Genomic DNA, 11,679 nt, shown 5'->3' with positions numbered 1-11,679 from the left:
TAAAAACCAGCATCATTATGTAAAGGGAATTATTACCACGTGGCTAAGGAACACTTTGAAAATCCATTGTCAGTTGACACAGTTCATCTCTACATCTACAAGTGCAAGGTAAAACTCTACCATGCAAAGTTGGTAGACATATTGTTTCAAGCAACATACCAGTAACGCCACTGGTCTTTTCTGGGCACGAGATCATCTGTGTGTGTGGACTGACACAAAGTGGAAAAGTGTGCTGTGGTCTGACGAATCCACATTTCAAATTGTTTTGGGAAATCATGGACATCATGTCTTCCGGTCCAAAGAGGTAAAGGACCATCCATATTGTTGTCAGCGCAAAGTACAAAAGCCAGCATCTGTGATTGTACTGGGGTGTGTTATTGCCCATGGCATGGTCTGTTACCGCCCTCTGGTCAATGTGCTTCCCAAGAGTGAAGGACTGCGCTTATCCAGGGGGGTACCATTCAGAGTGATGGGTTCTTGTGCTGCGGATTGGTCTGTAGGATCTTGGTCTTGTCCCTGTGGATGATTTAGGCCGATTTGCGTGACAAGGTTGCCACGGACATTGTCTCTCTTGCATTGCTGCTGGTGTGCGAAAGTAGTGCCAGATCATCAGCGAAGTCTAATCGTCGAGCTGGCTCCCACAGAGCCATGTATTAGTTCCTACGGGCTCGCTGGTGGATGTCATAATCCAGTCAATTGCGGGAGGAGGAAGAGGAAAAGGTGACAACAGGCATCCTTGTCGACTCCTGTTAGTACTGCAAGCTGTTTGTGTAGATGTCCTCCATGTATATAACTCTGCAGGACATGCTTCATAGGAGTTTTAATTCAGGGACCAACTTGGCTGGATGCATAGGCCGAAGGAGATTCCAGAGGTTTCTCGATACCAGCTGTCGAATGCCGGTTTCATAGGTCGATGAAGTTGATGTACAATGATGACTTCCACTCCAAGGACTGTGCAAATCTTAGAGCGTAGGTAGCGATTTGTCGTGCAGGATCTATTTTGACGGAAGCTGCCTGTTCGGTCTCCAATTGGGAATCTACGGTTTCCGTCATACCTCCAAGAGGACTCGGTGAAGACCTTCCTGGCACCGATAGGAGTGTGAGCCCTGTAATTGTTTACAGTCGATGAGGTCACTTTATTAGGGATCTTGATAAGGTATCCTTCTTTCCAGTCTGACGGTACATCCTCTTCCTCCCAGATCTCTCAAAGAGTGGGTACGCATCTCCACTGATGATCCAAGTCTGCCTTGGGCCTCTGACTGGATATTGTAGGGTCCAGCCGCCTTCCCGTTCTCTCAGGGTGCTAGCCTTCCTGATCTCGCTCTGGTCGGCTTTTCACATGTCGGGAGCAATCCATGCTGGCTGTTGCTATGTCTGAGGGTTTGGGGGTGCTGGCCTGTTCAGGAGGTACTTCAAATGCTCTGCCCATTGGTTCATCTGTTAACAGAGTAGACATGAACAAAAATTCGCTGGCATCAAAGTCAGCATTTGAGCAACTTATCAGACTAGCTCAAAGACAATTCGTCTAATGCATCATGCTGTTTCGTTTTAAAGTTACAAAATCCTGTAGAGAGAAGCAAAGAAGTTCATATCTGCCTGAAGTGGGAGATTGAGATGATGAGAGGCAGGTTGAGAGTCACAGTGTTCAGAGAAAATGAGAAGAAACAAACCCAATGTAAAGAGCGTGTTTGGGGCCAAGGAGACGAGGGGTTCCTGCAGGGGTTGTGTGGGAACTGTGGAAAGCAGGCTCTGCTCACTTGTCAGCAACCTCACATCTGCAGAGGTCTGCAGATAGCTGCAATCGGGCAGCACGTTATGAACAAAACCTGAGTCATTTAACTGATTTATTTCTCTCTCATTCTCTTCATCCCCTCCTCTTTCTCAGTCCCTGTTGGACTCTAATGCCATCTCCCTTGAATCTGCCACATCCCACCATAATCTTAAGCACTCTCTCTGTACACCCTGCTTTCGCACTGTCCTCTACCCAATCTCTCTTATTCAGTTTGTACTTGTTTCCCTTTCCTTGTGTATATTGATAAATTAACAACAGTTTCATTCTTGGTTATGAGAAAACAACGATCTGGGTTGTTTGCCTTCTTTAAACTCAATCACAATAATCAGGAGGACACTAGATCTGGATGCAGAGAGACGGTGGCTCTGACTAATAGTCTAGGGAAGGAACTTGGTTGGGGTGAAACATTTTAACTGCAAATGATTATAAAATAATCAATCAATTCAATCCCACAAACAGTAACGTCAGCTTAATTAAATTAGCTGACAACATGGTTAAATATCATGGTTTGTAAAAGAGTAAAGTCATGTTTACTTTTTCCATAGCAAATTCCCATGATAGGCCCAAAATCTCTGCGGGATGACTCGAATAAGACAGTTGAAGGAACAACAATGTTTACTCGTTAGCATTTAGCTGAGGTGAAGCAGCAGTGGAAACCATGACATGGGCCAAGCTGTGTCGTTTTACCACGCTGACCCAAATTATGTGACTTATGTTCTCAACATACCAAGCTAGGTGGCCAAAGGCAACTGCTAGCGTCAAAACAGCAGCAAACCAAAGGGTGAATACACTACACTCCATCCACTATATCAGCCCAATTCAGGCGATGGTGCAGGCAGCTTCTGGCAGCTAAGGGCTGGTTTAGGTGTGTGTGCTGGGCCAGGTATCTTGCTTTCCCAAGGTGCTCAATCATGTAATCAATATGTGGCGTTGGATAGCAATCAAACTGTGACCAGATTCAGTACGGAAATCAAACAAAACGTGTTGTGGCATCATTTTTGGAACCAACACCACTGGAGTCAACCCACTCACCTTTTGGAGTGCTAGATGATCCCCAGAGGACAGCATCCGGGTCCCATTCTTTTTTAAGTACCCAAGAGGGCGCTCGGGAGTCTGAAATCATTTGTTTAACTGGAGCCTCCTCCTTAACACAATATCATGCTCCACCAATTTGTGCTCTGCGTACTCTTGCATAGTAGACGATTACTTCAAGCTTTCACCTGACTTTTAATCCATCAGCTGTGTAGAGGGTCCAGGTCCGGATCCACTGGGGCTACTGAGGGCAGATACTGGCATATACCACCTTCCCCTCCCAGCGCTGATCGCAATACCGCTTGCCTTTCCTCTCAAGTCTTTCAGCCAACTCTTTAGGAGGTTCACAGACGCACACTGACTGGAACGGGTTGCTTGCAGTAGAAAACTTGGTAGGTGGTGATCCAAGTTCAGGTGTCCCTGCATTTTGCCCGCTTGCGGACCTTCTGGACCTGTAAACAAAGGTCCTCTGCTGGGTAAAATACATCCCATATTTCTGGTACCCTGGGCCCCGCCATGTGCTGCTGGGAAAGTTGGCCATCTTCTGTAGCGTTCTCTTATCCTTACAACCTAGAGATGATGTTAACACCACCCTCTCTGCGGGTCCATCCCTCTAAGCAAGGTTCAGTGGTCCCCTTACCTCAGGACCATTACAAGAGTAAATGCAGAAAACCCAGTAGAGGCATGGGGTACTTCCCCTGAATGCGAAAAGGAGGTAGGGTAGCCATTGTCCCAATCAGAACCAGTTCATGGACGAACTATGGCGGAATTTGCTTGAGGGGGTCGGGATGAACCCCTTCTGTCAGTCAGTACGTCTATTGGTGGTAGGGGGTGTTCGCACAATCTTGATGCCAAGCAGTTGGTAAAAACTATTTACAGAAGGTGGACATAAAGTTAGTGATGTTCTTGCGTCAGTTAAAATCTCATGAGGGAAACCAACCCTAGAGATGAACTGGCCACCAGGTGAATGCCACAATCTTTGCTTTGACAGATTTCAGGGAAAACTAGTTTCCATTTTTATTTTTTCAGCTAGCCAACATATCAATACCGTCGCTCCAAGGGAGTGCTACCAAAATGGGGAGGGGTGAAGGGAGCTCTAAAAGGTAATTTACTTGAAGTCTAGAACATAGGGCCAAAGTCCTTACCAAAACTGAGGCAACATATGCTTGCAAACCAGGCCAGTGAAAGTACAGTCAAAGCGAGCCAGGGTCTTGTGCTTCCCTAGGTGGCCAGCCAGCGGACCAGAGTGACCCAAGTTACAGTGTCTCGGGCCACCTGGGAACCACTAGGTGCTTAAGCTGGTCCTGTTGATGATAGAGAAACCATTCTGCAGGGAAAGACTCCCTCCCACCTCTCTATCTTAGCACTCCCAATAAAGCACAAGGCTGGAGTCATAGTGTTGCATTGGGAACAAGTTCTGGAGGTATCTTTAAACCTAGTGGCAAGTCTGGAGTTACTGCAACTGCGGGATTTATGACAGTGGCTAGTACTCTCCTTCCCCTTTTGCGCGGACTTCCACGGCTTCTCGGTGAGTGTCCAGGTCTGATGGCCCATGTGGGCCCGAGGAATGCTAGCCAGAGTCCAGCATTGTTGGATCTCTGCTTCTTCAGCATCCGTGCCTGTGACTCCTACTGAAGCGCTAGTGCAGTGCCATATGCTTGCTCCCTTGTCAGGCTGTTGATTCCATGAGACTTCCACTCTCAACTCCATCCTCCACGCGCTTACTCAAAAATAAATAGAGGTTGGAAAAAATTACCAACAAAAAATCAGGGGGGTAGACAAACCATTTAAACAGCCAACTACAATTAACTACAACAAAATGTAAACCAGTGCTACCTATAGAAACTAAGGATAAAGCAAATATCATAACCATATCATATCATGCATGCTATTATTATAAGTACCACACTATACTGCAAAGACCCAATTTAAAAATGAAATATTGCCTACCCCCACGATATGGGAAAACATAGTATGTCCAATTATCCATTCCCCATTTACACAGCATAGCTCAATTGAAGGTTCCTTTGTCTGTCAGCCAACGACCCCCAGCAGCAACTCCCCAGGAACTGGCAAACTCAAAAAGAAAAGATACCAATTTCACAGGAATGTAACTAAAACAAAGATAATGACCTGAAAAGTAGCTCAACTAAATGTGTGCATCCAAATAGAAGTTGAGTCAACTAACCAATAAACGTTTGTAGAGCTAAAGTGTATATCCAGGTATTTACTTTTGTCTAATGTGTAATTGTAGTGCAGAAGTGACATGCTCTGGAGGAGAGTGTGTTCTCTACAGGAGGAACCTGTTGTGGTAAGCGTACCTGACTCATTTCCGTTTCCTGTGCTTGGGTGTTGGTAGGAGTGTTGATGCTCAATAAATACTAGTTCATTGTTAGTTTGCTATTACAGCGACGAACTGTCGACTAAACACTACCAGATAACAAGTTGTGGTTCCCCGAACGTTCTGAGAACGTTCGTTTTTGGGTGTGGGAAAGTTCCCTGAAGGTTGTTTGGTGTCTGGAGGTTAATTGGAAGGTTTCTTAACGTTCCGGGACGTGCGTGTTTTGGTTACAGGGTGAACGTCTCGGAACGTTCGCCGAACGGTCTCTAAAAAGTTACAACCTTTAGAGAAGTTAGGCGAAAGTTCCGAAAAAACGTTGCAATCCTTTAGCAAACGTGTAGGGAACGTTCCTTTAGCGTTGCAAAAACTCAGCGGAACGGACGGACGGTCTCTTAACGTTAGGGGACGTTGCTGTAACCATAACGAACGTTCCAAGAACGTTAAGAAAAGAGGTGACCCCATAACCTTAAAAAAAATAACACCGTACCATTTGTTTGTGTATTATGTCTGTCAATACACACCTACTAATAACAATAATTATATTAGTAGGAATGAATGAACAGGAATAATGATGGCATTTCAAAACTTAATATTCAAACACTGACAAAAACTACAAAAAAGATAAGGATGTAGTGAAGATGCATAAAAATATTTGTTAAATTGTGTGCAAAATAGTCACAAAAAAACAATATATATAATAAAAAAATTTAAAAAAGGGGCTCCATGGTTTCACGACTCAGTCCTTCTCAGCTGACTATAAAGCAATAAACAAAAGTTAGAATGTATACTAAAGAATGAAACACATTGACAAAATACTTTTTTTGATGACAATTTATTATGATTAAAATAATCGCAGGAAGAACTTCAAATTTACCGTCTGTGGTAGGGCAAACTCAGAACTTGACCCAATCAAATCCTCCGCTTCTGCAGCAGTCAGCGCAGGGAAGTTTTCTGAGCAGGCCGCTAGAGTGGAAGTTCAAAATGAAGCAAATTATTAAGTGCAAATTAAAACATCTTGTCAGGCCAAAGCTAAAGCATAATACTAATGTGAAACAATAAAATGACACCTGCCTGTTATAAACCTGCATACCAGCCAGGGTCATGGAAGGCTGTCTTTGTCTTCGCCCACAAGCTGCACTGTCTCAGCAGCATGCAGTGGATGGCAAACCACCTCCAGTACAAACCACAGAGGGTTGACAGGAAAAAGTTGCTGTAAAACAGAAGTAACTAATATACATATAGTGCAGAGCTGTACAATCTCATTTTGTAAGAGGAAAAGTCAGTCAGGTAAGATATTAAGATTTTATGCAAATTTTATAGTGTTCGTTCTTAGGGCAGGCTATATGGCCAATTACTTTACATATTGTTTTCCTCCTCTCCATCCACAAACACACACACACACACAACACACACACACACACATCACACACACAACCACCCGTGAGCAATTGAGTCTTACCCCATTTTGAGTCCATGGTGAGACACCTCCCTCTGGTGAGTTTTTTTCTGTTAAAACAACAAAAAACAGGATGGTACTCTAGTGATCCGGGCCCATGAAATTGACTTCATGCAAACGCAAAAATCAAAGCAACTGTACCTTCAACTGGGGTCCCAAGATGAAGTGGCAGTCCGTGGTAGGGTTCATAAAGGATCATCCTGCTCGGGCAAACAAGATGGTTCCGCAGGCGTGGATACATTATAATAAATAAAGTATATATGATTATTATATAAGTGAAGTTGATAGGTGCCTGCACAGCCTAACAAAAATATTAACCTATTAGATTATATTAGACATTAGACAAAATTCTATATATAAAAAAAAACGACAGGCAGGGTGGTGGAGTAAGTGGTATCTGCTGAGCGAAAAAAGCAGGAATGTAGGACAAATGAAGGGCACCATGTTTGATGTCAGTGGTTCCATGTGAAGAAAAATTGACTGGTTTCTTATATGCATGCAACATTTGTACTTACAGACAGGGCTTCCAGACGCACGCTAGTCCTGGATTCAGTTTTATCTGGTCGGAAACAGATCATCTGTATATTACGAGATCTATCATTTGTACTGAATGCAAAAGATGTGATTTAAATATGTTTGACAAACTGTAGTCTATAAATAAGGTCTTACCATCGCTTGAAGAATCTGTCATGAACGAATCTGGGGCGTCAGGGCTGCCTTTTTTGGACACTTGCTTCATCTTCTTGTCTCGAGCTGGAAGTGTCGCCAGCCGCCGACCACGTCCACAGCTTGGCGTAGGAATCTATGTTAAGAGAACATTGGGATCAGTATCGCAAAAAAAGGAAAGCATTCCATACAGAGGAAATTATGCCATTGAGGGAACGGGTGTCCTCATGGCTATGAAAAAACGAATGCTGTTAGTATGTTGTTAGACATTATCTACTATATGTGAAACAAACTTAGAGTGAGTCTTTTACCCCTCCCTCATTTCCGTCTCCATGGCTGAGACCGCCCTATTTTTGTGATGATGTTCTGCTGTTAAGCACAACAAAAAAGTTAAAGTTACACTGTGTCAAGTTCCTTGTTCATGAATCATAATTTAACTGGCAAAAAATTCCCCCAAAACGCCAATGTACCGATCAAACGGGGTCCCAAGCTGAGGGGCAGGCTCCACAGCTCATGGGCGACCAGCGGGTTTTCTGTTTGGTGTGACTCATCTTATAAAAAAAAGTAGATAGGAAATATTGGTCAGTTCATTAATGGTAGGTTTCTTGCACATGACATTGCAAAAGAGAACCTATGCTGTTACGTTCAGACGATCAGTAAAGCCAGTACGGCGCTGGTAGCAACAACATAATTACATCCCTTGCTGTTATCCTGCACTCCGATTGCTGATAAATGCCTTAAATACGTTGCAAGATGGCCGCAGGTTACTGCATAAAAAGAATTGATTGTAAACTAATAAAAAAGGGCCGAATTTTTTTATTTGTAACATAACGCAAGCATGTTACAGGAGACCACACACCATTACAAGGCGCCAACGCAGACACGTCGTGACACCAGCAGCAAACAGGGAAATAGGTATGCAATCATTTAAAAGCACAATTGGCCTCGCCTTTTGAAGGGGAGAGATAGTGGACTTTAGGATGCATCAAAACAACATTTTAAAACCACTAAGAAGGCTCGACACAGCATGGAGACTTACTCCAAGTCTCAACCTGGGGCTCAACACATGAATTCATCAATGAGACATTGTTTGGCACAAAAGAAGTTTACTGAAAAGAAAAAGATTTTGGAGCAGCTAACTGCATGACTAGCATGCAAAATGGGGACGACATAGACCAACTTCGGTGAAAGTTAGTGTTTATCAGCCAAACTTTGATGTTTGGTAAAACCTAACAAGAAACGGAATATAACAAAGCCATACGAGGGAAAGAGTTTAATGTAAACACAAAACCCTAACATTACAACCAAAACCATCATTAAACTAAAAGGATTTTCGCTTACTATGTCTCGTGAGCTGAAGCCGCGTGGTCCGTCCCGTAGTTCTCTTCTTCTCTAACGGAGGAATCGGTCTGCTCAGAGCAGCGGCCCCCCTACTGGTGGGGGGCTGTAACGGGTAGGATCAAACGAATAAAGAAGTGAATTATCTGAGTTGTGAAAAATCGTCCCATGATAGATTCTTGTGTTTAAGTTTTTTCACAATACAGTTAAAAAACCGAAGTCAAGCACAAAATTAGCCTACTGGTTTAGCTAAATTGATATCAGCATTACAATAAAGGTATGCTGGTTATCTTCTTAAATTTTCTAAGCGAAATCTTTTTGGGGTGAATTGTAAATCAAGTCCAGCCAACCATGCTACTTATAAATCAGAACAAACAAAAAACAACCAAACGGGAACGTTGTGGAAGGTACGGCGCAACCGCAGGGGAACGTTACCGTTGTTGGTCTTCTTAACGTTTAGAGAACGTCGAACAAGGGGGGAACGTTCCCTAAACGTTAGTGTTGGTTTGGTTCGAACTAACCTTTAGAGAATCCAAAAACTAACGTTCCATAAAGTTCTCTAAAGTTCTGTGTTAGTGGGGGTATACAGAGGACTTGATCCACCACAGGTGGATCTATTTATGACCATAAGTCATTAAGGAACCACATTGGATCATTCAGAGATCCTCGCTGAACTTCTGGAGTGGAGTTTTGCTGCACTGTAAAGTAAAGGGGGCCGAATTAATTTAGCACGCCCACTTTTCAGTTTTTATTTGCTAAAAAAGTTTAAAAACCAAGAGATTCGTTCCACTCACAATTGTGTCCCAGTGGGTGGTGATTCTTCACAAAAATATTAAATGTTTTTATCTTTAGTTTGAAGCCTGGAAATGTGTCACAAGTGAAAAGTGCAAGGGGGCCGAATCCTTTCGCAAGGCACTGTAAGTCACAAACCAATGGAGAAGTCACTGAGCTAAGTCCATGTATTAACATTCTATGTTTGTGTACAAGCCACAGGCAGCCAACAGCATTCCTGTGCAGAACTCTAAGGGACAGGCAGTGGGCAAAGTTACTTTTAAAATGTAATAGATTCTATTTTTGTCATTGAGAGTTCTTGGTGAAATATTACATTACTGTCTCTGATTGTAATGCTTTCCATTAACGTGGTGTACTTTGAGTTACGTTCAGCAAAATTAACAGCAGATGTTGATTTCAATGCAGGATTTTTCCTTTCGTTAAGTTGGGAGATCTTTTACTAACAGAAGGCCTGTAGCAAATGAACATGAGCCAACACAGACAAACACTGAGTTTATCGCTTCTCCCTGAGATTCTGTTGGTGTAATGCAGATGGCACATTTAACACCAGAAACGTCATGGAAAAAAGGACAAGATCCTGTTTGATTAGGCAATCATGTTGAGAGATCAGTCTGTGGTAGAGGTAGTGAAGTTGTCCACAAGGGTTTTCTTTTGGTACCGCAGTAGCCCTTTAAGCATATGATGTAGTTGCATTAATGGGCTAACGTTACATCGCCAAACGGGGGAGGGCAGTGGTCCTGAGACTATGCCATTGTTTTACTGTAGTTCAAAATACGTAAAATTAGCAGACAAAATTTGCTTTTAATTTGCTCAGTTTGTTGCATCTTTAAGTTAGACTCAATGAATAAAATAATTGAAATGGCGTGTCACTATGCAACTAGAAACAGTGAGCTTCTTTATGTTGAGGACACAAACGATTACACTATCCCTTCCATTTTTAAAGGGCCTTGGATGTGTAATCTGATGCAAAAGCTTTCATGAAGCAATTGGTATGGACCTCTACGTAAATAGTTGGCTGCCGAAACTCATAAAAGCCACCCGTCACGTGGCAGTTGAGGTTGTGGAGGTTTGACATCAGCTGTTACAGTTAAGTATAGAGACAAAGGTGACCATATAAGAGCAGTTAAGTTTAGACACCAAAAGATAGGTAAGACTATGAAAAAGGTTTATAGTTTGGTGTCCCTAAGTTAGTACTCCCAAACACATATTTCCTGGTTGAAAGTCTAGTGTTTCTCTTAACTTCTTAAGGAAATTGAACTCTACTCTCCGGGTGAAAGCCTTGTGTTTTGGGACTCAAACATACTTTTTGTAGCTTATGAGAATGGTGGAGTGAGAACGGCCTGTCTGTTTGAACCAGCATGGTGCCATCCCGTGTCTCGACGCGCCTCAGTAAGTTTTTATTCTGGTCCAATAAGCCCTCAGGTCGGGGGGGGGGGGGCTACGTTTGCATTTTTTTGTTTTTCCCCTTTACCTCTGCTCGCTCAACCCCCCCCCCCTCGTTTTGGTTTACCCCTGTCCCCCCCCCCCCCCCCCCTTTTCCCCCCCCCCCCCCCCCCCCCCCCCCCCCCCACCCCCCCCCCCCCAACCGTTACGTCTGTTTCTTTAATTCTCCCCCCACCCCCCTTGCCCCGCCCGGCAGTTCTATGGAACGTTTCTAGACATGCCACCAGATACCCCCCAGATACCTTGGAATATGTTAAGAACTTTGAAAAAAAAACTTTTTGGTTCCCAGTCCATCCAGCTGGCAAGGCTGAAAACCAACATTGAATTCCCCGGACATCCCTCAGAAGCAACATAATTAAAAAACCAGCACATTATGTAAAGGGAAGTATTACAACGGGCTAAGGAACACTTTGATAAATTCCATTGCAGTGACACAGGTATCTCGACATCTACAAGTGAAAGGGTTAAAACTCTACCATGCAAGTGGTAGACATATTTCAACAACACCAGTAAACGCCACTGGCTTTTATGGGCCGAGCTCATCTGAGTGAGACTGACACAAAGTGGAAAAAGTGTGGATGTGGTATGACGAATCCACATTCAAATGTTTTGGGAAAAATCATGGACATCATGTCTTCCGGTCCAAAGAGGTAAGGACCATCCATATGTTGTAGCGCAAAGTACAAAAGCCAGCATCTGTGATTGTACTGGGGTGTGTTATTGCCCATGGCATGGTGTAATTGAAATCTGTGAAGGCCCATTAATGCGGAAGGTACATGAAGTTTTTGGAGCAACTTTGAGCAAATGTGCTGCCTCCAC

Source organism: Etheostoma spectabile, chromosome 11, assembly GCF_008692095.1.
Source record: "Etheostoma spectabile isolate EspeVRDwgs_2016 chromosome 11, UIUC_Espe_1.0, whole genome shotgun sequence".
Classification (NCBI taxonomy): Eukaryota; Metazoa; Chordata; class Actinopteri; order Perciformes; family Percidae; genus Etheostoma; species Etheostoma spectabile.
This window is presented reverse-complemented; position numbering follows the sequence as displayed.